Genomic DNA, 26,724 nt, shown 5'->3' on the forward strand with positions numbered 1-26,724 from the left:
GGGTTGACCATTTAGCTGGCTGCATGTGATAGAAATCATGATGAGCAAGTTTCCCATCCAAATAGCTATGTAACAAAATAAGAATAGTAGGAAGCACATATGTTTGATTTTCATGTTCTGGGAAAGCCCCAAGAGAATGAATTCAGTGATGTCATTGGTATATTTCATGGTCTAATACAGTGAAGACTCAGTGAGTTTGCCTGGAAAAAAAGGACAGGTTTGCATGAGAAATATTGACTATGCATGGTGTCAATCAGAGTGAGTGTTGGAGATATATGTTCATTTTGTAAATCAGCTTCCTATACTGCACTTTTAAACAGTTAATTCTAAACTTTGCATGAAAATCTTGCCATTTAATATACCAGATCTGATTATTTTCTAGAGTGAAAGAGAATAGTGTTAATAAGTACATTTGCTCTAGTATAAACAAACATGCACAGTCATCTTATGTATGGGATGAAAAGTGAGCTTAGGAAAGATACATTTCTTTTCCTGAAGCAGCTTGTTTGCTTAGGAGATTCAAACAAGCGTACTTAAAGTGAAGGGAGAAAGGTAAGTTGTGCAATTGCAGGAAAGAACCCTGTCTTTATTTAAAGTGCTGATAATTTTCTTATGGAATGTGATTTTTTTTTAAATATTGCACTAAATCATTATTATTTTTATCAGTGAGTTGCTTGCACACAAGACAAGTGACTCATTTGCATAACTGAAGAAAAGCTATGACAAACCTAGACAGCTTAAGAGATTTCACTTTATCAGTTTAGGTCCATATAGTCAAAGCTATGGTTTTTCCAGTAGTCATGTACATATGTAAGAGTTGGACCACAGAGAAGGCTGAGCACCAAAGAATGGAGGCTTTCAAACTGTGATGCTGCAGAAGACTCTTGAGAGTCTGGACAGCAAGGAGAACAAACCAGTCAATCCTAAAGGAAATCAACCCTGAATATTCATTGGAAGGACTGATGCTGAAGCTGAAGTTCCAAAATTTTGTTCACCCGATGTGAAGAGATGACTCACTGGAAAAGACCCTGATGCTTGGAAAGATTCATGGGGGTAATAGAAAATTATATGGTTGGATGACATCATTGACTCAATGGACATGCATTTGAGCAAACTCCAGGAGACAATGAAGAACAGGGAAGCCTGGTGTGCTACAGTACATGAGGTCACAAAGATTCGGGCACGCTTAGAGACTGGACAAGAAGAAGCCCTGATTCTGGAAAAAAAATCTGATATATTTACAAGCATTGCGGAGAACAGTAAAGAAAATACTGTATCAGGTGAAGCAAAAGTAGCTGTGACATTTTTTTTAAATTTAAATTAGGAAAAATAACAGTACTTATACATAAAATTGAGAAACAACTGTTGCTAAAATGACTAATAACAATAATATAGAAGTGAATGGCACTTGCTTTATAGGGATCAGGCTTCAATAATTTTTATAATAGAATATTTTATAATTTGATTAATTATAATGTCCCTAATTTGTAATCTTTTAGGTTAAAATGATTTTTTAAATAAATAATGACAATTTTATAAATAAATATCCCAAGAAAATATTTTTTAGATTATGCATAGTATTAGTATTTCTATAATCAGAAAAATAAATAAAAGTTACTTGTCTTAAATAGTTTTAGTTTAAGTTGTAGATACTTTCATTTCCAATTAATTTTCCAATATGCTTCTATAGTTTAGAAGCATATTTTTAGTCCAAGAATTTAAGATCATTTTGATAATTTGCTCATATGATCCTGGAGGAAAGCATATTCTAACTTAAAAAAAAAAATGAGTAGAAACATTCCATTAATTCATAGGCAGGATAGTTTGAAAATCTGTCTCTCTCATGTTAACTAGATGCTATCTTAACAAAATGGGCAAATAATTAGAATACTTGATTAGCTTCCTTTTTTTCCCTTAAATGTCCCTCCTTGACAGCCTCCAACTTAATATCAGAGACTTCATAATCATGCTATTTAAATTATAACTTACATTTCTAATACCTCCTCATTATTTCCAATTTCCTTTGTTAATATTAAAGTTACTGATTTTAAATATACAAGATCCTCATTTTCATATTTATGTGATTTAAAGAGAACATTTCATATGATAAACTACAATGACAAAAATTGCTGTTAAGACAAATTCATTATTTATGACAACAAATTTCTCCTTTTTAATATGAGCATTTCTAGTATAAATATAAATATTTCATGGTAGTGCAGGTAGAATGGACAACAATTATTTTCTCTTTCACTTTGTTTTTCTTCATATCATTGTGTATAGATTGAGTATCTCTTATAGTATAATAAAAAATAAACAAAAGTGTGCTGAGATATTAATAGCTAAAAGTGAAGCCATTGCAATTCATATCAAATTGATTTTTATTACAGGTCTTTCACAGACACAAAAGATAAGTAATGATAATAATACCTAATATTTCCTGGAAGAAGTTTTAAACATTTCATATAAATTGAGCCATTAATCCAAATAAGTGTCCAGTGATCATTTTATTTTTTTTAAATAAAAAAGGAAGCCAAATACTTAACAATTTGAGTAAATACTGATAAATACTAAAGACTGTTTTTAGATTTGTTTTAATTTTATTTCACTATCCAGATATTGCTAATTTGATTGTCAGGTACAAACTAGTCTTATGATTCTAGGGAGATGTTATTTTTGTTTGTTTTGTTTTTGTTATTTCTTTCTAACCAAGTTGTCTCATACAAAAAGTCATGAATAAGCTGAATGTTTCCCAATAGCTTCAAAGTTTTCTCTTAACACCTCTACCAATTCTTGGCTAAAGTAATTGTATTTGCTCTCTGTGTAACTGTTTATCCTGTTCTCAATCTTCCTGAAAGAGTTTGCTCTACCTTGACATTCAGGATCCTCTGATACTAAGATTTTCTATATTGAAACATTTTGATTTTTAAATTACTCACTAAATACTTATTACGCAGAGTAGCAATGGAGGCAGAAGAGTGATGAATCTCTATATCAGTACATTCCCTTATTTTATCTGTACCCCTTTTTATCTTTAATATTTTTTCTCTTCTGTCTTAAGTGTAAGTTTTTATCTTCTTTTCTTTAATATAACCCCTATGTAACACAAATGCTATCATTTCTCCATGAATTTCTCAAAATCATACCAAACATCTGCTTAATTTTGACATCTGCTGAGGCATATGACAAGGGGAATTAACATATGTAATCAGCATGTTTATAGATAAAATTTAATTTAAATTGTATATGCAAAATATATCTTTTATATTTGAAAGTAATTATTATTTACTATAGGTTGATTCAAATTTTACTTGACAGGTGATTATCTCATTGATAAAATCCTTTATCTCTAACTAAATGGTAGCACTATTTTTAATGCAGTCAGAATCTTAACCACACTGCTAAAGTTAATGAATTTTATTTTATAATCAGCTGACATGAATCCTGGTTCTGGGACTTTTCTACTGTTCTTACAGAAATAGGAATTGCTCTCCTGATATTTGAAACTAAAATCATCTAAATTTTTAGATGATCTAAAAATCATTTAGGTTTTTAAAACTGAATCATCACTGACATTTATGTTGAATAGTGCTTTTGTTTTCTACCAGAAGTTATATCTCCTCTGTGTTTCTGGGAATGGAAATGTACACACAAGCCTTCTGTTTTATTTCCAAGAGGTATTAAATAGATGACCTTGGAGATTATAACCCCCAACCTCCTTCTCACTTTTTGTAAGGATGAGACAGCTCCCCAAAGAAAAACTGGCCAAGTCCTACACCCATGGTGGATTCATGTTGATGTATGGCAAAACCAATACAGTATTGTAAAGTAAAATTTAAAAAAAAAAAGAAACCATAAAAAATAAAATGTAACTCAAAAATAAACTTTATAAAATCTAACACTAAAAAAAAAAATAGTTATGTCTCAGCTATGAATTCCTTATACTCTGAGGAATGTGAGTACAAACTTAAAGCCCACTTTTGTTCAATACAGAGACTATAAATCACGTTGTTTATGTTGAAACAAAATTTGAGGAAGAACTAAGAGATAATGTCTGAACAGACGAAATTTTAGAAAGCACTGAAGAAGCCAAAGGCCAAGAAAACCGGAAACAGGATTTTAATTTTATTTTTTGATGTGGATCATTTTTAAAGTCTTTATTGAATTTGTTACAATATTGCTTCTGTGCTTCTGTTTTATGCTTTGGGTTTTTGGTCATGAGGCATGTGGGATCTTAAGTCCTCAGTCCAGGGATCAAACCCACACTTCCTGCACTGGAAGGCAAAATCTACTGAACTGTCAGGGAAACTAGACCAATTTTCGAGGTTTGGTTTACTATGAAATAAACTGTTTGGAAAGAGAATGAAAAACATTCTGTGTGTTGCTTCAAATTGAAATAACTCTCTCAACCTCATTAGATGGTTTATTGTATAGTTTTAATTTTCAACTTGTTCAAAATATGTGCTTATTGCAACAGAAACTTAACTGCATTGTCATCAGATGAGGTGGTCAAAGTAATGTGTATTTGAAGAAAATTAACTTATAGCACAACATATGATATTTTTACAGGTAATCTCTGTGTGCTGAAATGGAATGCACATTCCAGAGTCTCTGGTTCAAGTAAACTGTAGCTGTCCATGAGATCTCATCAGGTTTATAAACCTCTATTTCCATAGAATATACAAACTTCTATTTCCATAGAATTTTTGTAGTATCTTAATATTATGAAATGTCATTAACACTATTGACATACTTTGTTTCTCTTAATTTTGCTCTGACACTAATATGAATACTACATTTCTTTTCATTAGTACTTACCAACTCAATCTACTTCCTTTACTTTTAACCATTTGACATTTTTATTGATTAGGTTAATCTCTTTAAAATGTATGATAGTGGTGGTTTAGTTGCTAAGTTGTGTCCAACTCTTGAGAGTCCATGGACCGTAACCAGCCAGTCTCCTCTGTCCATGGGATTTTCCAGACAAGAATACTGGACTGGGTTGCCATTTCCTTCTCCAGAGTACGTTCCTGGCCCAGGAATTGAACCTGGGTCTCCTGCATTGCAGGTAGATTCTTTATGGACTGAGCTAAGAGGGAAGCATCTATAAAATATATGACTATATTTAAAAGTCTAGTCTGATAATTATTATCTTTTAGCTGAATAATTTAAATCAAGCAGTCTGACATATTTTCATGGATTCATTTCTATAGTTATATATCTATTTTATATTTTAATATATTTTTTTTATTTTTCAATCTGTCCTCTTTTCTTGTCTTTTAAGAACATTTTTTGTTTTCCCCTCCTGAAATTTTTGAAATTTTCATTTCTGTCATTGCTATAGAAATTTGTCACATGTGAATCTCATTTATTATTTAAAAGAAGATATTTTTCTCAGTTTCTGTTGCAGTCCATACAGTTTAAGGGGCATAACCTTCACTGATATTGTCACTGGTTTAGATCTTAGCGTTGGTACCAGACAGTGTAACAGATTTTATAAAATAGGGTAAAGAAGGGTTCCAAATACTGTGAATAGCAATTTATTATAGATCAGTAAGTCCCAAGAAATATACTTCTTTTTTTTTCAATAAGAATCATAGGATTCTGAAGCAGTAGACCGCAAGCGAAAGCATTTCACTGCTAGAGATAAGGTGGTCCCAGGCCATCTTATACTGGTCTCTGTGGGAACAAAGGTTCACACTATGTATGTTTCCACAGTTTCTAACTGCAAACCTAAAATAGACACTCTTGATGACAGAATCCTTTCATTGGATTTTTGATTCTTATTATGCCCAAATGGAATATAATTTTATGTAGTCAAAATAACACCATATCTCTGATGGACATGCATATATTAAGGTCACCATAATAGCAAAAACAAAAACAAAATGTAAACAATAGGGGGCGTTAATTGCTATTACAAGTACTTCTCAAATTACCTGTTTAGCTTGTGGATAGATATACCCTGAACAGTGACAATGGATGTTCATAAATTACTTAGATGATGACTTCAACTGTACTTCCTGGGCCAGATTCAGTAATTCGAACAAAAACTCATGTTAATGTCTAAGGATTAGGGTCTCTGAGGCAAAAGACTATAGACCCATTTGTATTTCTTCCTGGTTCAGTTTTGGAAACATGTACCCCAATGTTCATCACAGCACTGTTTATAATAGCCAGGACATGGAAGCAACCTAGATGCCCATCAGCAGATGAATGGATAAGAAAGCTGTGGTACATATACACAATGGAGTACTACTCAGCCATTAAAAAGAATACATTTGAATCAGTTCTAATGAGGTGGATGAAACTGGAGCTGATTATGCAGAGTGAAGTAAGCCAGAAAGAAAAATACCAATAGAGTATACTAACACATATATATGGAATTTAGAAAGATGGTAATGATAACCCTGTATGTGAGACAGCAAAAGAGACACAGATGTACAGAACAGACTTTTGGACTCTGTGGGAGAGGGAGAGGGTGAGGTGATTTGGGAGAATGGCTTTGAAACACGTATACTATCATGTAAGAAATGAATCGCCAGTCTAGGTTCGATACAGGACACAGGATGCTTGGGGCTGGTGCACTGGGATGACCCAGAGAGATTATATGGGGAGGGGGGTGGGAGGGGGGTTCAGGGTTGGGAACTCACGTATACCCATGGTGGATTCATGTCAATGTATGGTAAAACCAATACAGAGTACATGAACCATGAGCTTCCAGATGTTCAGGCTGGACTTAGACAAAGCAGAAGAGCCAGAGATCAAATTGCCAACATCCACTGGATCATTGAAAAAGCAAGAGAGTTCTAGAAAAACATCTACTTTTGCTTTATTGACTACACTGAAGCATTTGACTGTGTGGATCACAACAAATTCTGTAAAATTCTGAAAGAGATAGGAATACCAGACCATCTGACCTGCCTCCTGAGAAATGTGTATGCAGGTCAAGAAGCAACAGTTAGAACCAGACATGAAACAACAGACTGGTTCCAAATAGGGACAGGAGTATGCCAAGGCTATATATTGTCACCCTGCTTATTTAACTAACATGCACAGAACATCATGTGAAAAACCAAGCTGGATGAAACACAAGCTGGAATCAAGATTGCTGGGAAGAAATACCAATAACTTCAGATATGCAAATGACGTCACTCTTATGGCAGAAAGCGAAGTAGAACTAAAAAGCCTCTTGACGAAAGTCAAAGAGGAGAGTCAAAAAGTTGGCTTAAAACTCAACATTCAGAAAACTAAGATCATGGCAACTGGTCCCATCACTTCATGGAAAATAGTTGGGAAAACAATAGAAACAGTGAGAGGCTTTACTTACTTACTTACTTACTTACTTACTTATTTAGAGCTCCAAAATCACTGCAGATGGTGACTGCAGCCATGAAATTGAAAGAAAAGCTATGACCAACCTAGACAGCATATTAAAAAGCTGAGACATTACTTTGTCAACAAAGATGTGTCTAGTCAAAGCTATGCTTTTTCCAGTAGTCATGCATGAATGTGATAGTTGAACCATAAAGAAAGCTGTGTGATGAAGAATTGATAGTTTTGAACTGCGGTGTTGGAGAAGACTCTTGAGAGTCCCTTGGATGGCAAGGAGGTCAAGCCAGTCAATCCTAAAGGAAATCATTCCTGAATATTCTTTGGAAGGACAGACATTGAAGCTGAAACTCCAACCCTTTGGCTACCTGATGTGAAGATCTGACTCATTTGAAAAGGCTCTCATGCTGGGAAAGCCTGAAGGCAGCAGTATAAGGGGATGACAGAGGATGAAGTTGTTGAATGGCATCACCGACTTAATGAGCATGAGTTTGGGCAATCTCTGGGAGTTAGTGATGGATAGGGAAGCCTGGAGAGCTGCAGCCCATGGGGTCACAAAGAGTCAGAAACAACTGAGCAACTGAACTGAACTGAACTGAACTGAAGTGAAAAACAGAAATTTTTCACCACGAAGAAGCTCAGTGATTGCCAGCAACACATCAAGTGAGAATGATATCTAAAAGGTTAGGTTTGAATATGTCTCATACACTTAAGAAATGTTCATGAAACCCTTGCCAAATTGTCTCTTTTCCCTCAGTCAACAACTGTGGTCTTATGGTGAGTTGGCCAAGGAGGAAACACACGATTGCATCTATTTGCTTTTAGTTCTACCAGAAATTCTGGCACTGACTCAACATAGAATGTTATAGCATTACAGCCTCAAACATGAATATTCCCAAAAAGATAAGTGAAGAAATTCTTCTCAGTAGTCAAAACCTCAGCCAATGCATTTGATTGTCTAGTTTGTATAGACAATGAGATGTCTAGATGTGTAGGACTGTTCCTAAACATGGCATTTGTTAATGGTTTCACTGGATATTTAACTACTTAGAAAGCATAGCAATAGAAGGTGTAAAAATGAGTAATATTTTTTCACAGCTTCCATAGTATACAGAAGCCCAAACTAGTCCATTAAAAACCTGCACATACAGGACAGATGCAGAGTTTTATGGCCATCAGCTCAGCTGAGGTCCCAGCTCACAGCCAACCTCAACTTCCAGGAATGCAATTCAAGGTGTTAAAAGATTTCAGCTTCCAGTTAATGAACTTTTTTAAAAATTAATTTATTTTTTATTGAAGGATAATTACTTTGCATTATTTTGCTGTTTTCTGTCAAATCTCAACATGAATCAGCCATAGGTAAACATATATCCCCTATTCTAGCTCCCTCTCAACTTTTGAATTATCTAAGCTGTGACCCTAGACATCATGGAACTTAGATAAGCCATCTTGAGTATATCTAAATTCCTGATCCCAATCACAGAAACAAAGACTAATTTAGCATTGTATATTTTTCATACATTTAATTACATACTATTTTTTTTTCTTTTTTAAGTTTTGAGTATTAATTTTACAATCTTTTCTCATTGTGACAGATTATTCAAGAAAGAGTGCAACCTGAACTAGGAGAGAAACTAACATTATCCAGAAGGTTTAGGATTTGCATTTCCTTTTTGGGAGAGAGAAAGAGAGATTGTCTTTGTAAAAGCATCTTGTTTGGCAAAAACATAGAGATGTTATTGTTTTTTATAAGGAGATTCAAATTTAATATAGAAGAGTGGTAATAAACTCTAAGTAGCCAAAGGAGTCAAATGTTACACTCATTTACCTACTAGCCTCAACTCAAAAATCCTCCTTTAAATGCTCTCCTCTGAGAAGCTGGAAGTAAAATCTCACAATATTTGTCCTCTATTAGATGACTTCCTATTAGTTTATGTCATTAAGAGCACCCTAGAATAAGATTGGCAATCCAAAGGAAAGAATTAGAGAACTGGTTATATGCTACCAGAGAATTTATGTTTCAGTAATCAAGGATGCTTATTTAATATTGGTCTGATATTTTAAGAGGGGTTTCCTGTTAGCTCAGATGGTAAAGAATCTTCACACAAAATGGAAGACCCATGTTAGATCTCTGGGTGTAGAGTATCCCCTGGAGAAGGGAATGGTTGCCCACTCCAGTATTCTGGCCTGGAGAATTTCATGGACAGAGGAATATGGCAAGTTACAGTCCATGAGATTGCAAAGAGTTGGACATGACTACTACTTTCACTTTAAGAAATGACATAATTATTTTACTTAAATCTAGTAAATTTGAATAAAACTTATCAATACACCCACTTTCCACTATTCTCCACCTACCATTTCCTAGAAAATTAAGCATTTCAAAAGAAAAAAAAAACTTTCATATATATATATATATATATATATAAAGAAATAAAATATTTTATTGCACAGTCAAAATACAATGTCAAATTAAGGAATTCTTGAGACAGGTATGAGAAGAGAAAAGAGGGAAAATAAACATGAAAAAAATTAAATTTCCCAACCAGGAGAGACCTGAGAAAATGCTGAAGATTCTGTACCCAGCTTTTGCAATCACTGTAAACTCCTTGTATATCATCCCATATTATCCAGGGCCCATGATATTTTTAGCCCTAAAGTGACTTTCTGAATTTTTTTTTTTTCATGCAGGTTACTGCCCTTTCTTAAGAAATTGATGATACCACACTTTCTTTTTTTTTTGATACCACACTTTCTTCACAGCATTATTCATTTCCAAGTTTCTCAATGTACAGATCAGAGGGTTGAATATGGGAGCAATGATGGTGTAGAAAAGAGCAAACATTTTGTCTTCCAGAAAAGTTTCAACTGGTCTAATATAAACGAAGAAGACAGGCACAAAGAACAGGACCACAACAGTGACATGAGAACTGCAAGTGGAAAGAGCTTTGGTGCAGTTCTCTGCAGGGTAATCCCTGATTGTGTGTAATATCAGAAAATAAGAAGCCATCAAAATAACAAGAGTCAACAATGCAATCAGACCTGAATTAACAACTACCAGGAGACCAATCCTGTATGTATCCATGCAAGCCAGTTTCAGCAAAAGATACACATCACAGAAGTAGTGATCAATCTCATTGGGGCCAGAGAATGGTAAAAAGATGGTGAGAAGAAACTGACTGGCAGAGTGTATAAGTCCCCCAGTACAACAAGCTATGATGATTGTGTTACACCTTGTCCTGCTCATAACAATGGTGTAGTACAGGGGCTTGCAGATAGCCACATAGAGGTCATAGACCATCCCTGTAAGGATAAAAATCTCGATGGCTCCAAGGAAGTGAAGGATAAAAAGCTGTGTCATACAGTTACTATAGGAAATGGTCTTCCTTTCTGCCAGTAAATAAGTCATTAGTTTGGGTGTTACCATCTATGTGTAGCAAAGGTCAGAAAGTGAGAGGTAATTAAGGAAGAAATACATAGGTTGGTCAATAAGAGGACTGCATATAATAGAAATCATTATGAACAAATTTCCCATCCAAATAGCAATGTAGCGAAATAAAAATAAGACAAAGCAGAAAATTTCAATGTTCTTACTTTAAGATAGTCCCAAAAGAATAAACACAGTGACATTATTTATGTTTTTCATGGTCCAGTGCAGTAAAAAGGCATAACAGTCCCCTGAAAGGACATAATGCATAAGTTGGTATTAGAAACATTCATGGAGAAAACCTATAATAACACTAATGTCTGTTATTTCTGTTATTTGCAAAAATGAAAATAGAGTTTTAGATGTAGATAAAGAGAACTTATGGTTACCAAGGGGAAAGGAAGGAGACATAAACTGGGAGACTAAAATTGACATAAACAACCTACTATAAATAAAATGGATACTAATAAGGACCTGCTCTATAACACAGGGAGCTCTACTCAGTACTGTGTAATGACCCATTGGGAAAAGAATCTAAAAGGACAGATATATCTATGTGTATAACTGATTAATTTTTGTACTGATTAATGTACAGTAGAAAGTAAACACAGCATTGTAAATTTTTGTACTGATTAATGTACAGTAGAAAGTAAACACAGCATTGTAAATCAACCCTAGTCCAATAAAAATTAATTAAAACACAATAATATCATGAAACTATGTTTAATGAACATAACTCCAGATTCACAAAATGAAAATTTGATAGTATTTTTTGTTTCTGATTAGTTTCATGATTTTCACAAGTCCATCTTTAAGAACATTAGGTTCAAAATAAATGTTAATAAATATAAATATTTGATCAATCAGTCAAATTGTTTCAAAATAATGATTAGTTGCCAAATATTTTCCACTTCTAAAAACATATACAAGTTCTTGAAAAGAAATATTGCTCTGTATGTCTACAAACTCAAATTTGTTAAAGACACAATTAATCATAAGTATTGCAAAGTTTACCTTTAATGATATAGAAGAAAGTATAAAACCTGAAAATATTCACTAGTAGAAAATATCCTGCCTCAAAATAATTTTAAAATCAGGTAGAATATAAAATTAAATATTTATTTATATAATGATACATGTATATTTACAAAGAGGAAGATGGAAACTATGCAAGAACCCAACGTAATTGGTTTGAAAAATTTTGATTGCTTAGTTATATTTTCATTACTGATTTTAGATAGTAAAGTTCTAACATTTTATAACAGAAATATGTTTATTTCTGGCACATTAATAAAAATCATATACCAAATCAACCACAGAATAGAATGGTAGCTAAAACTAAAAACAGAGAAGCAAAAGGAAGTTTTACCTTCACGACTTTGCCCTTAACTCAATGTACCGTGTTTTCAAAACAATAATTTTCTCAGTGGTTTGAATTGGAGTATGACTTTCTCCTCCTTATTTGTCCAATCTAAGACTTTTCCAGAACCCACATGTAAAAATTTTACACTGTATAGTTCAGAGAAAAAGTGCATGAAGGTGTGTGGGAAAGGCTTTCTGAAGACAAACATTTGTGGTCTAGGATCCATTATTAATTACACTGCGGTGTGTGAAATTGGTACAAAACACTTAGTCCTCTAAACTTAGGCTATCTCTCATTGAAAAAGACCTTGTTGCTTGGAAAGATTGAAGGCAAAAGAAGAGGATGGGTGGATGAGGATAAGATGGTTAGATAGCATCACCAACTCAATGGGCATGAATTTGAGCCAACTCCTGAAGATAGTGAAGGACAGGGGAGCCTGGCGTGCTGCAGTCCATGGGGTCTCAAAGAGTCAGACATGACTTAACAACTGAACAACAGCATTTGTAAAATGGTGAAATATTTTATATTTTGTCACAAAACACTCAACTCAATAAATAGTCATTGTTTTATTAGCCATTGAAGTACTAATTTATATTTTTATTATATGTATTCTTGTGTTACCAGTGAGGCTGTTAATAATAAAGTTAACTAAATATAACTTTCATATAGAAATTGAAGTTTTAAAGCCATACAATTATTTTAAACTGGAAGAAAATATTGAGGTACACTAGACAAATTCTCTAGCTCTAAATAGAAGAGATTTTAATTAAAAGCTTATGGAAAATATTTTCAAAAAATGAATAAAGGTAGCTTGAAACACTTCATAAACAATCTGTTAAATCATATGGATTTAATATGGCTTTGACATATGGAAATACAAACAATTCACTTGTGGTTGACCATAGCCTCTAAGAATGTAGTTTGTATCTCAATACTAATGACAAATATTACATAGAACTGGTAACTACATACTCCAAGTATTCATACTATCAATGTGGATCCCAAAAATATATTATAAGTAATTAAAACCTTTTTAAAAAATTGTTACATATCTTCTGCTCTAATCTTGTAGCTATATTTTATCAGTTAATTTATAAATTCTCTACTTATCACTTTCTTTTACAGACAAAATTAATTATGTCACGTTAAAAAAAATCCTTTGCAATGGAGACTTAAAACAATTAAATTATATCTACAGTAAAATTTTAAGATTTAAAATTAGTTTACAGTGTAGCTATTGAAAAGTAAGGTTTCATGCCTCCAGTTATATTATAGAAATATTTCCTCATCTCCCTCTCTCTCCCCTATATAAAGGTAAATATATAATGATATTTAAAATACTGATTTGGTCAACTTGAAGCAATCACTTGTTCATTTGAATAAACATAAACAAAGCTATTATTTTAATTATGGGAATGGGAAAAAAACAACCAGTTGAAAAAATTTTCCCACCCCCAAATTAAACAGGAACATTTTAGTTTATACACAAATAAATTAAGCCTATAAAGAAACTAAGGCTTTTACAATAATTTACCAAAGCCAACTGTCTGTCTCGATTTCATACAGTATTAGTTTCTTCTAATTAAATTTGACTATTTCTTTTTTTTTTTGTTGTTGTTGTTTTTCTTTTTTTAATATAAATTTATTTATTTTAATTGGAGGCTAATTACTTTACAATATTGTATTGGTTTTGCCATATATCAACATGAATCTGCTATGGGTCTACACATGTTCCCGATCCTGAACCCCCCTCCCACCTCCCTCCCCATACCATCCCTCTGGGTCATCCCAGTGCACCAGCCCCAAGCATCCTGTATCATGCATTGACCCTGGTCTGACGATCCATTTCACATATGATATTATACATGTTCAATGCCATTCTCCCAAATCATCCCACCCTCGCCCTCTCCCACAGAGTCCAAAAGACTGTTCTATACATCCATGTCTTTTTCACTCTCTTGCATACAGGGTTATCGTTACCATCTTTCTAAATTCCATATATATGTGTTAGTATACTCTATTGGCATTTTTCTTTCTAGCTTACTTCACTCTGTATAATAGACTCCAGTTTCATCCACCTCATTAGAACGGATTCAAATATATTCTTTTGAATGGCTGAGTAATACTCCACTGTATATATGTATCACAACTTTCTTATTCATTCATCTGCTGATGGATATCTAGGTTGCCTCCATGTTCTGGCTATTATAAACAGTGCTGTGATGAACATTGGGATACCTGTGTCTCTTTCACTTCTGGTTTCCTTGGTGTGTATGCCCAGCAGTGGGATTGCTGGGTCATATGGCAGTTATATTTCCAGATTTTAAAGGAATCTCCACACTGTTCTCCATAATGGCTGTACTAGTTTGCATTCCCACCAACAGTGTTAAGAAGGTTACCTTTTCTCCCCACCCTCTCATGCATTTATTGCTTATAGACGTTTGGATTGCAGCCATTCTGACTGGTGTGAAATGGTACCTCATTGTGGTTTTCATTTTTATTTCTCTGATAATGAGTGATGTTGAGCGTCTTTTCATGTGTTTGTAAGCCATCTGTATGTCTTCTTTGGAGAAATGTCTATTTAGTTCTTTGGCCCATTTTTTGATTGGGTCGTTTATTTTTCTGGAAATGAGCTGCAGGAGTTGTTTGTATATTTTGAGATTAATTCTTTGTCAGTTGCTTTATTTGCTATTATTTTCTACCACTCTGAAGACTGTCTTTTCACCTTGCTTATAGTTTCCTTTGTTGTACAGAAGCTTTTAGTTTTAATTAGGTCCCATTTGTTTATTTTTGCTTTTATTTCCAGTATTCTGGGAGGTGAGTCATAGAGGATCCTGCTGTGATGTATGTCAGAGAGTGTTTTGCTTATGTTCTCCTCTAGGAGTTTTATAATTTCTGGTCTTACATTTAGATCGTCAATCCATTTTGAGTTTATTTTTGTGTATGGTGTTAGAAAGTGTTCTAGTTTCATTCTTTTACAAGTGGTTGACCAGTTTTCCAAGCACCACTTGTTAAAGCTATTGTCTTTATTCCATTGTATATTCTTGCCTCCTTTGTCAAAGATAAGGTATCCATAGATGCGTGGATTTATCTCTGAGCTTTCTATTTTCTTCCATTGATCTATATTTCTGTCTTTGTGCCAGTACCATACTGTCTTGACTGTGGCTTTGCAGTAGAGCCTGAAGTCAGGCAGGTTGATTGCTCCAGTTTCATTCTTCTTTCTCAAGATTGCTTTTGCTATTTGAGATTTTTTGTATTTCCATACAAACTGTGAAATCATTTGTTCTAGCTCTGTGAAAAATACCGTTGGTAGCTTGATAGGGATTACATTGAATTTATAGATTGCTTTGGGTAGTATCCTCATTTTCACTATATTGATTCTTTTGATCCATGGATATGGTATATTTCTCCATTATTAGTGTCCTTTTTGATTTCTTTCTTCAGTGTTTTATAGTTTTCTATATATAGGTCTTTAATTTCTTCAGTTAGATATCTTCCTAAGTATTTTATTCTTTTCCTTGCAATGGTGAATGGAATTGTTTCTTTAATTTCTATTTCTATTTTCTCATTGCTAGTGTATAGGAATGCAAGGGATTTCTGTGTGTTGATTTTATATCCTGAAACTGTACTATATTCATTGACTAGCTCTAGTAATTTTCTGATGGAGCCTTTAGGGTTTTCCATGTAGAGGATCATGTCATCTGCAAACAGTGAGAGTTTTACTACTTTTCCAATTTGGATTCCTTTTATTTCTTTTTCTGCTATGATTACTGTGGCCAAATCTTCCAGAACTATGTTGAATAGTAGTGGTGAAAGTGGGCACCATTGTCTTGTTCCTGACTTGAGGGGAAATGCTTTCAATTTTTCACCATTGAGGATAATGTTTGCTGTGGGTATGTCATACATAGCTTTTATTATGTTGAGGTATGTTCCTTCTATTCCTGCTTTCTGGAGACTTTTTATCATAAATGGATGGTGAATTTTGTCAAAGGCCTTCTCTGCATCTATTGAGATAATCATATGGCTTTTATTTTTCAATTTGTTAATGTGGTGTACTACATTGATTGAATTGTGGATATTGAAGAATCTTTGCATCCCTGGGATGAAGCCCACTTGGTCAAGGTTTATGATCTTTTTAATGTGTTGTTGGATTCTGATTGCTAGAATTTTGTTAAGGATTTTTGCATCTATGTTCATCAGTGATATTGGCCTGTAGATTTTTTTTTTTTTTTTTTTGTGACATCTTTGTCAGGTTTTGGTATTAGGGTGATGGTGGCCTCATAGAATGATTTTGGATGTTTACCTTCCTCTGCAATTTTCTGGAAGAGTTTGAGTAGGATAGGTGTTAGCTCTTCTCTAAATTTTTGGTAGAATTCAGCTGTGAAGCCGTCTGGACCTGGACTTTAGTTTGCTGGAAGATTTCTGATTACAGTTTCAATTTCCGTGCTTGTGATGTGTGTGTTAAGATTCTCTATTTCTTCCCAGTTCAATTTTGGAAAGTTGTACTTTTCTAAGAATTTGTCCATTTCTTCCACGTTGTCCGTTTTACTGGTATATAATTGCTGATAGTAGTCTTTTATGATCCTTTGTATTTCTGTGTTGTCTGTTGTGATCTCTCCAATTTCATTTCTAATTTTATTGCTTTGATTTTTTGTCCTTTGTTTCTTGGTGAGTCTGGCTAATGGTTTGACAATTTTATTTATCCTCTCACAGAACCAGCTTTTGGCTTTGTTGATTTTTGCTATGGTCTCTTTTGTTTCTTTTCCACTTATTTCTGCCCTAATTTTTAAGATTTCTTTCCTTCTACTAAGCCTGGGGTTCTTCATTTCTTCCTTTATAGTTGCTTTAGGTGTATAGTTAGGGTATTTATTTGATTTTTTTTTCTTGTTTCTTGAGGTATGCCCCAATTGCTATGAACCTTCCCCTTAGCACTGCTTTTACAGTGTCCCACAGGTTTTGGGTTGTTGTGTTTTCATTTTCATTCATTTATATGCATATTTTGATTTCTTTTTTGATTTCCTCTGTGATGTGTTGGTTATTCAGTAGCCTGTTGTTCAGCCTCCATATGTTGGAATTTTTAATAGTTTTTCTCCCATAATTGTCATCCAGTCTTACTGCATTGTGGTCAGAAAAGATGCTTGGAATGATTTCAATTTTTTTTTTTTTCAATTTACCAAGGCTAGATTTATGGCCCAGGTTGTGATCTATCTTGGAGAAGTTTCCATGTGCTCTTGAGAAAAAGGTGAAATTCATTGTTTTGGGGTGAAATGACCTATAGATGTCAATTAGGTCTAACTTGACTATTGTATCATTTAAAGTTTGTGTTTCCTTGTTAATTTTCTGTTTAATTGATAAATCCATAGGTGTGAGTGGGATATTAAAGTCTCCCACTATTATTGTGTTATTGTTAATTTCCTCTTTCATACTTATTAGCATTTGTCTTATATATTGTGGTGCTCCTATGTTGGGTGCATATATATTTGTAATTGTTATATCTTCTTCTTGGATTGATCCTTTGATCATTATGTAGTGTCCTTCTTTGTCTCTTTTCACAGCCTTTGTTTTAAAGCCTATTTTATCTGATATGAGTATTGCTATTCCTGCTTTCTTTTGGTCTCTATTTGCATGGAATATCTTTTTCCAGCGCTTCACTTATAGTCTGTATGTCTTCCTTGTTTTGAGGTGGGTCTTTTGTAGACAACATATATAGGGGTCTTGTTTTTGTATCCATTCAGCCAGTCTTTGTCTTTTGGTTGGGGCATTCAACCCATTTACGTTTAAGGTAATTATTGATAAGTATTATCCCATTTCAGTTTACTTTATTGTTTTGGGTTTGGGTTTATACACCCTTTTTGTGTTTCCTGTCTAGAGAGTATCCTTTAGCATTTGTTGTAGAGTTGGTTTGGTGGTGTTGAATTCTCTCAGCTTTTGCTTGTCTGTAACACTTTTGATTTCTCCTTCATGTTTGAATGAGATCCTTGCTGGGTACAGTAATCTGTACCTCCTGGTCTGAAGAGTTCCTATCGAAAGATCAGCTGTTATCCTTATGGGAATCCCCTGGTTATTATGGTGTTATTTGTTGTTTTTCCCTTGCTGCTTTTAGTATTTGTTATTTGTGTTTAATCATTGTTAATTTGATTAATGGGGCTTCCCTGGTGGCTCAGAGGTTAAAGTGTCTGCCTGTCATGTGGGAGACCTGGGTTCAATTCCTGGGTTGGGAAGATGCCCTGGAGGAGGAAAGGGCAACCCACTCCAGTATTCTTGCTATGTGTCTTGGGGTGTTTCACCTTGGGTTTATCCTATTGGGACTGTCTGTGTTTCTTGGACTTGGGTGATTATTTCCTTCCCCATTTTAGGGAAGTTTTCAACTATTATCTCCTCAAGTATTTTCTTATGGTCTTTCTTTTTGTCTTCTTCTTCTAGGACTCCTATGATTCGAATGTTAGGGTGTTTAACATTGTCCCAGAGGTCTCTGAGATTGTCCTCATTTATTTTAATCCGTTTTTCTTTTTTCCTCTCTGATTCATTCATTAATACCATTCTATCTTCTACCTCATTAATCCTATCTTCTGCCTCTGTTATTCTACTATTGTTCCCTCCAGAGTGTTTTTGATCTCATTTATTGCATTATTGTTTATATATTGACTCTTTGTTATTTCTTCTAGGTCCTTGTTAAACCTTTCTTGCATCTTCTCAATCCTTGCCTCCAGGCTGTTTATCTGTGATTCCATTTTGTTTTCAAGATTTTGGATCATTTTCACTATCATTATTTGGAATTCTTTATCAGGTAGACTCCCTATTTCTTTCTCTTTTGTTTGGTTTGGTGGGCATTTATCCTGTTCCTTTGCCTGCTGTGTATTCCTCTGTCTCTTCATCTTGTTTATATTGCTGTGTTTTGGGTGGCCTTTCTGTATTCTGGCAGTTTGTGGAGTTCTCTTTATTGTGGAGTTTCCTCACTGTTGGTGGGATTGTACAGGTGGCTTGTCAAGGTTTCTTGGTTAGGGAAGCTTGTGTCAGTGTTCTGGTGGTTGGAGCTGGATTTCTTCTCTCTGGAGTGCAATGAAGTATCCAGTAATGAGTTATGAGATGGCAATGGGTTAGGAGGAACTTTGAACAGCCTGTATATTGAAGCTCAGGGCTGTCTTCCTGTGTTACTGAAGAATCTGCATGGTATGTCTTGCTCTGGAACTTTATGGGCCTTGGGTGGTGCTTGGTTTCAGTATAGGTATAGAGGTGTTTGATGAGATCCTGTTGATTAATGTTCTCTGGAATCAGGAGTTCTCTGGTCTTCTCAGGATTTGGACTTAAGCCTCCTGCTTCTGGTTTTCTGTCTTAGTAGCCTCAAGACTTCTCCATCGATACAGTACCATTGATAAAAACTCTAGGTTAAAGATGAAAACTTTCTCCACAGTGAGGAGCACCCAGAGAGGTTCACAGAATTACATGGAGAAGAGAAGAGGGAGGAGGGAGATAGAGGTGACCTGAATGAGATGAAGGGAAATCAAAAGAGGAGAGAGCAAGCTATCAAGTAATCACTTCCTTATGTGCGCTCCACAGTCTGGATCCCTCAGAAATGTTCATGGATTTACACGGAGAAGAGAAGAGGGAGGAAAGAGACAGAGGTGGCCAGGAGGATAAAAGGGGGAATCAAAAGGAGAGAGACAGATCCAGCCAGTAATCTGTTCCCTAAGTGTTCTCCACCGTCCTAACACACAAAGAGATTCACAGAGTTGGGTAGAGAAGAGATGGGGGAGGGAGGAGATAGAGGCAACTTGGTGGAGAAAAAGGAGAGTCCAAAGGGGGAGAGAAGAGTCAAGCCAGTAATCTTGCTCCCACATAAAAATGGGTACTTAAGATTGGGTTCTTAAAGGTACAAAATTGATAACAAATACCAAAAATCAAAGATTAAAAATCTAGAGTAGAGGTTGGATTTTCAGAAATACAATATTAAAGAAAAAAAGTCACAAAAATTATAATATATATATATATATATATATATATATATATATATATATATATATATATACATATACATACATGAAGTTTGCTTTTAAAAGTAGAGTATCTTTCTTTTTTTTTGCAAAGTAATAGTTGATTATAAAAATGAAAATTTCATTAAGTAATAGAGGACTTATATTAAAAAAAATTAAAAAATGATAAAAATAATAATCAAAAAATACAAAATAAAGAATGATCATAAAAATAGTAAAAATATATCTAGGGCTTTCTCTGTTGTTGTTGTGGGCAGCATGGGGTTAGTTCATTTTTGGATTGTTCCTTGATCTGGCTTATATTTCTCAAGAACTATAGGCCCCTGCCTATGCAGTTGGTACTAACTACAGGGTTTTAATCTATTGCATCTGTCACTTCCAAGGAGGTTCCCTCTGTTTTAACTTATGTTTGCTGGTCTCTTCAGTGTCTAATTTCCACCCTGGCACAAGGGGATGGTGGAGGATACTTTTTTAGTCTCACCTGTACCAGACCACCTGACCTGCCTCTTGATGAAACTATATGCAGGTCAAGAAGCAACAGTTAGAACTGGACATGGAAAAACAGACTGGTTCCAAATAGGAAAAGGAGTACATCAAGGCTATATATTGTTACCCTGCTTATTTAACTTATATGCAAAGTACATCATATGAAACGCTGGGCTGGAAGAAGCACAAGCTGGAATCAAGATTGCTGGGAAAAATATCAGTAACCTCAGATATGTAGATGACACCACCCTTATGGCAGAAAGTGAAGTGGAATTAAAAAGCCACTTGATGAAAGTGAAAGAGAAGAGTGAAAAAGTTGGCTTAAAGCTCAACATTCAGAAAACTAAGATCATGGCATCTGGTCCCATCAGTTCATGGGAAATAGATGGGGAAACAGTAGAAACAGTGTCAGACTGTATTTTTGTGGGCTCCAAAATCACTGCAAATGGTGACCAGAGCCATGAAATTAAAAGACACTTACTTCTTGAAAGGAAAGTTATGACCAACATAGATAGCATATTCAAAAGCAGAGACATTACTTTGCCAACAAAGGTCCATCTAGTCAAGGCTATGGTTTTTCCAGTGCTTATGTATGGATGTGAGAGTTGGACTGTGAAGAAAGCTGTGTGATGAAAAATTGATGCTTTTGAAATGTGGTGTTGGAGAAGACTCTTGAGAGTCCCTTGGACTGCAAGGAGATCCAACCAGTCCATTCGGAAGGAGATCAACCCTGGGATTTCTTTGGAAGGAATGATGCTAAAGCTGAAACTCCAGTACTTTGGCCACCTCATGTGAAGAGTTGACTCACTGGAAAAGACTCTGATGCTGGGAGGGATTGGGGGCAAGAGGAGAAGGGGATGACAGTGGATGAGATGGCTGGATGGCATCACTGACTTGATGGACATGTGTCTGAGTGAACTCTGGGAGTTGGTGATGGACAGGAAGGCCAGGCATGCTGTGATTCATGGGTTCACAGAGAGTCGGACACGACTGAGTGAATGAACTGAACTGAGCTGAACTGTTTAGTCATGCTTTGGAGAGGGACGTCACCAAGTGTTATCACTGGTGTGTGCTCGCAGTGACTTGGCCACACTGGGTTTGCCTCCGCTCACAGCACATGTGCTTTCCCTGTCTACACTGCTTAGTCTGTAGATTGCTCTGCTGGGAACTGTCTGAGGCCGGCCCTGGGTTTTATGCACTTCCCAGGTCTAAGCTGCTCAGGTTCAGGTACTCAGGCAGTCCCCAGAAGCCCAGACTCGGTTGGGCCTGCGTTTTGGGCCCTTCCCAGGTCTGAGCAGCTCAGGTTACCAGGTGTTTGGCGAGTGCAGTTGCTGCGGCTTATTGCCTCCCCTGTCCCTGCCACTTGGTTTTCTGGGTGTACAACTGACACACCTACTCAGATGGATGTTGAGAGTCCAGAATCTCAAGAAGTCTTAGTTTGCAATGAAGCTTGCTAGCAGTTTGGTAGATAATGCCTCTCTGAGGCCACGATGGCCCCCTTCTGGTTCTGGCTGCCTGTCACTGGAGGACGAGGGTCTGCAGCCAGTTAGCTCTGCTCAGTCCTTTGTTCTGTGAGCAGGCCTGAAAGTGTCTTCAGGTCAGTTCAGTTCAGTTGTGTCTGACTCTTTGCGACCCCATGAATCACAGCACGCCAGGCCTCTCTGTCCATCACCATCTCCCAGAGTTCACTCACACTCATGTACATTGAGTCCATGATGCCATCCAGCCATCTCATCCTGGGTCGTCCCCTTTACCTTCTGCCCCCAATCCCTCCCAGCATCAGAGTCTTTTCCAATGAGTCAACTCTTCGCATGAGGTGTCCAAAATACTGGAGTTTCAGCTTTAGCATATTCCTTCCAAAGAAATCCTAGGGTTGATCTCCTACCGAATGGACTGGTTGGATCTCCTTGCAGTCCAAGGGATTCTCAAGAGTCTTTTCCAACACCACAGTTCAAATGCATCAATTCTTTGGAGCTCAGCCTTCTTAACAGTCCAACTCTCACATCCATACATGACCACTGGAAAAACCATAGCCTTGACTAGCCGGACCTTAGTCGGCAAAGTAATGTCTCTGCTTTTGAATATACTATCTAGGCTGGTCATAACTTTTCTTCCAAGGAGTAAGAGTCTTTTAATTTCATGGCTTCAGTCACCATCTGCAGTAATTTTGGAGCACAAAAAAATAAAGTCTGACAATGTTTCCACTGTTTCCCCATCTATTTGCCATGAAGTGATGGGACTGGATGCCATGATCTTAGTTTTCTGAATGTTGAGCTTTAAGCCAACTTTTTCACTCTCCTCTTTCACTTTCATCAAGAAGCTTTTTAGTTCCTCTTCACTTTCTGCCATAAGGTGGTGTCATCTGCATATCTGAGGTTATTGATATTTCTCCCAGCAATCTTGATTCCAGCTTGTGTTTCTTCCAGTCCAGCGTTTCTCATGATGTACTCTGCCTATAAGTAAAATAAGCAGGGTGCCAACATACAGCCTTGACGTACTTCTTTTCCTATGTGGAACCAGTCTATTGTTCCATGTCCAGTTCTAACTGTTGCTTCCTGACCTACATACAGATTTCTCAAGAGGCAGGTCAGGTGGTCTGGTATTCCCATCTCATTCAGAATTTTCCACAGTTTATTGTGATCCACACAGTCAAAGGCTTTGGCATAGTTAATAAAGCAGAAATAGATGTTTTTCTGTAAATCTTTTGCTTTTCCCATGATCCAGCAGATAGTGGTAATTTGATCTCTGGTTCCTCTGCCTTTTCTAAAACCAGCTTGAACATCAGGGAGTTCACGGTTCACTTATTGCTAAAGTCTGGCTTGGATAATTTTGAGCATTACTTTACTAGCATGTGAGATGAGTGCAATTGTGCAGTAGTTTGAGCATTCTTTGACATTGCCTTTCTTTAGAATTGGAATGAAAACTGACCTTTTCCAGTCCTGTGGCCACTGCTGAGTTTTCCAAACTTGCTGGCATATTGAGTGCAGCAGTTTCACAGCAACATGTTTCAGGATTTGAAACAGCTCAACTGGAATTCCATCACCTCCACTAGCTTTGTTCGTAGTGATGCTTTCTAAGGCCCACTTGACTTCACTTTCCAAGATGTCTGGGTCTAGATTAGTGATCACATCATCATGATTATCTGGGTCGTGAAGATCTTTTTTGTAAAGTTCTTCCGTATGTTCTTGCCACCTCTTCTTAATATCTTCTGCTTCTGTTAGGTCCAGACCATTTCTGTCCTTTATAGAGCCCATCTTTGCATGAAGTGTTCCCTTAGTATCTCTAATTTTCTTGAAGAGATCTCTAGTCTTTCCCATTCTGTTGTTTTCATCTATTCTTTGCACTGATTGCTGAAGAAGGCTTTCTTATCTCTTTTTGCTATTCTTTGGAACTCTGCATTCAGATGCTTATATCTCTCCCTTTCTCCTTTGCTTTTCACCTCTCTTCTTTTCACAGCTATTTGTAAGGCCTCCCCAGGCAGCCATTTTACTTTTTTGCATTTCTTTTCCATGGGGATGGTCTTGATCCCTGTCTCCTGTACAATGTCAGGAACCTCATTCCATAGTTCATCAGGCACTCTATCGATCAGATCTAGAGCCTTAAATCTATTTCTCACTTCCACTGTATAATCATAAGTGATTTGATTTAGGTCATACCTGAATAGTCCAACGGTTTTCCCTACTTTATTCAATTTAAGTTTAAATTTGGCAATAAGAAGTTCATGATCTTAGCCACAGTTAGCTCCCAGTCTTGTTTTTGTTGACTGTATAGGACTTCTCCATCTTTGGCTGCAAAGAATATAATCAATCTGATTTTGGTGTTGACCATCTGGTGATGTCCATGTGTAGAGTCTTCTCTTGTGTTGTTGGAAGAGGGTGTTTGCTATGACCAGTGCATTTTCTTGGCAAAACTCTATTAGTCTTTGCCCTGCTTCATTCCGTATTCCAAGGCCAAATTTACCTGTTACTTCAGGTGTTTCTTGACTTCCTACTTTTGCATTCCAGTCCCCTATAATGAAAAGGACATCTTTTTTGGGTGTTAGTTCTAAAAGGTCTTGTAGGTCTTCATAAAACCTTTCAACTTCCGTTTCTTCAGTGTTACTGGTTGGGGCATAGACTTGGATAACTGTGATATTGAATGGTTTGCCTTGGAGACGAACAGAGATCATTCTGTTGTTTTTGAGATTGCATCCAAGTACTGCCTTTCAGACTCTTTTGTTGACCATGATGGCTACTCCATTTCTTCTGAGGTATTCCTGCCTGCAGTAGTAGATGTAATGATCATCTCAGTTAAATTCACCCATTCCAGTCCATTTTAGTTCGCTGATTTCTAGAATGTCAACGTTCACCCTTGCCATCTCTTGTTTGACCACTTCCAATTTGCCTTGATTCATGTACCTGACATTCCTTAGGTTAGGGCTTTTCTCATGGTAGCTATTCCACAGTCTTGTTTGCTAGCCCAGGTTATTTCCCTCAAGTTGCCCTCGGGGCATTCAGGCCCGTTCCTTTCTCTAAGCAATGCAGCCCACACCTGGCCTCCCTGCCCAGTCCCCGCTTGCTAGTGGTGGATGCAGAGTTCTGTGCTGCTTCTCCGCTGGGGGAGTTGACGTTGGGCACATAATCTGTGGGGTTTAATTATTTATTTATTTTTCCTCCCAGTTATGTTGCCCTGTGTGATTCCAAGGCTTGCCATCGACTTGGCAGTGAGAGTGTTTCCTGATGTTTGGAAACTTCTCTCTTTTTTAAGACTCCCTTCTGGGGCTTCCCCGGTGGCTCAGAGGTTAAAGTATCTGCCTGGAATTCAGGATACCTGGGTTTGATCCCTGGGTCAGGAAGATTCTCTGGAGAAGGAAATGGCAACCCACTCCAGTACTCTTGCTTGGATAATCCAATGGAGGGAGGAGCCTGGTAGGCCTCACAAAGAGTCTAGCGATTTTGTCCTTACCTCTTTTTCTCTCTTTATGTCTTTTATATTTTTTCCTACCTCTTTTCGAAAACAATGGGTTGCTTTTCTGGGAGCCTGATGTCCTCTGCCAGCATTCAGAAGTTGACTTTTTTGGAATTTATTCAGCGTTCAAATGTTCTTTTGATGAATTTGTGGGGGAGAAAGTGGTCTCCCCATCTTATTCCTCCGCCATCTTAGGACTGCCTCCCAAATTTGACTTTCTAACCAAAAAGTTTTGTAAAACATGTGTTTGATCTCAAATTTTCTCAATTCTCAAGGCCATGAACATTTCTTTAATTCCTTTCTTGATAGTTTTCTCTTTTTGCTAACTTCCCATACAGATGTATCCCACAATGCTTCAACTAGTGCTTATATTTCTAGGTTCTCAATTTTACTGGGAGAAGATCTCTAGCTTTTATTTTTGACACAGTCGTCAGTTTCAAAGGTGAATTCTTAACTACATTTCATGTAACATTTTTCTGTATCTAAATGGTAGAGTAATAGCTTCTTCCCTAAATAATTCACAGAATTATGAGATTCAAATTTTAAAATAGATGGAAACTTTGAAAAAAGTAAAACAGTAAGCAAATGAAACAGTCTAAATTCAATTTGATATATATATACCAAATGATGAATACAGTCTTGACAATTTAATATGATATTCTTCAGTTAAGATTTTATACAACCCTGTGGTTCTCCACTATTATTAAAGGTAAAGTTTGGGAAAACATTAAAATCAAGAAAGTGAAATTTCATGGGTTTATATTCTGGCTTTGCTAAGAGTGACTATTTGGCCTCAATATTTTATTTAACTACACTAACAATAGTCTAATAATTCTTTCATTAGTTTACAATTTCACATTTTCATGTGCCTAACATTCTTCTAAACATTGTGTAAACAAACTTTTTAATCATCTCTATAACTCCAATAAATAAAAGTAGTTAGCTTACAAATAGGGAAATTGAGTTTTAGAAAAATTAAAAATTATTGCAAGATGGTCTTAATAAGTGGTAAAGTCAAAATCTAAAACAGCATATATCTTACTTAGCAATACACTTGGTAAAATGTTACACACTTACCATAGTTCCTGACAGTTTATGCATGCTCAGTAAATATATGACACTCTTACACTTGGAACAGAGAGTTTCACTGACTCCAATATTTCAGATTTCAATCTATG

At 36.0% G+C, this 26,724-nt stretch overlaps 1 pseudogene; it reads right to left on the reverse strand.

The window, feature by feature from the left end:
• Window positions 1-10,024: 10,024 nt before the first annotated feature.
• On the reverse strand, window positions 10,025-10,978 carry LOC138072354 (olfactory receptor 4P4-like; annotated as a pseudogene).
• Between the last annotated feature and the right edge of the window lie 15,746 nt (window positions 10,979-26,724).

The sequence above is a fragment of the Capricornis sumatraensis genome, unplaced genomic scaffold, assembly GCF_032405125.1.
Source record: "Capricornis sumatraensis isolate serow.1 unplaced genomic scaffold, serow.2 scaffold10, whole genome shotgun sequence".
Lineage (NCBI taxonomy): Eukaryota > Metazoa > Chordata > Mammalia > Artiodactyla > Bovidae > Capricornis > Capricornis sumatraensis.